The 896-nt window shown below is 39.1% G+C and overlaps 1 long non-coding RNA gene across 1 annotated transcript; it reads right to left on the reverse strand.

Moving 5' to 3' along the window:
• Positions 1 to 6: 6 nt before the first annotated feature.
• On the reverse strand, positions 7 to 808 carry LOC106322018. The gene is made up of 3 exons (XR_001266193.1): positions 429 to 808; positions 184 to 337; positions 7 to 96 (listed from the first exon to the last, which is right to left on the reverse strand). It is a non-coding gene; the product is annotated as an uncharacterized LOC106322018 (long non-coding RNA).
• Between the last annotated feature and the right edge of the window lie 88 nt (positions 809 to 896).

Genomic DNA, 896 nt, shown 5'->3' on the forward strand with positions numbered 1-896 from the left:
CTTTGTGATCCGTGATGTGTTTGAACCCTATGATCAGCTTCTTTAACTGCCACAAAGGGTCAATGTAGTGCACTGTGATGACCATATAGCTCGCACCTGTATACATTGTTCAATAAAAAAAACCATGATTAGCTTTCTAATATGTATAAAAGAATTGAGAGATGTCAAAAGTATAAAGTTTACCGGTTGTTTGAGAGACCCAAATATCTGTTGTCAAAGACACTCTTTGATTGCTTCTCAAGAACCATTTCTTGAGTGCATCTTTCTTTTCCACATACATCTTGTTAATGTCTTTTCTCGCAGTTTTTCTTGAATGAGGAGTGTACCCAAAGTTTACCTACAAACATAGAAAAGAGAAGACATTAGTTACAATTAAACATGATACTTGAAGATTATCATAAGTTACAAGAACATTAGACATTACTAACCTTGTGACAAAATTGTTTCCATGCTACGCTTTCAACGAATGATAATGGCAATTATCCTAAGACAACCATCTGATTTGTGGCTTCTCTCAACTGACCTTCAGTCAACTTTGCCTTCTTAAGTCTCCCTTCATCATCAATGTTTGCTTGCTGATCTTTTTGTCCAGCCGACCAAGCAAGATGGCTCTTACATTTCTCAAGATGGCTCCTTAGATTGGACGTCCCTGAGGTTGTGAGACACGAAAATGTGTTCTGACAGTAGTTGCAAACACACTTGTTTCGGTCTTCTGTAGTCCTTGTGTAGTGCTGCCAAACGTCGGATCTTGGAGGGAGAATACGCTTCACTTTGCTTGTCGCTCCACTAGCTCTCTCTGACTCTTTCCTTGTCTCGGTAGTATTGGGAGCTTGAATGTTTCCAGCATCATCTTTGTCTCGGCCAAATGATGATGTTGAGTCCATCTGAAAAAAAAA

Source organism: Brassica oleracea, unplaced genomic scaffold, assembly GCF_000695525.1.
Source record: "Brassica oleracea var. oleracea cultivar TO1000 unplaced genomic scaffold, BOL UnpScaffold04958, whole genome shotgun sequence".
Classification (NCBI taxonomy): Eukaryota; Viridiplantae; Streptophyta; class Magnoliopsida; order Brassicales; family Brassicaceae; genus Brassica; species Brassica oleracea.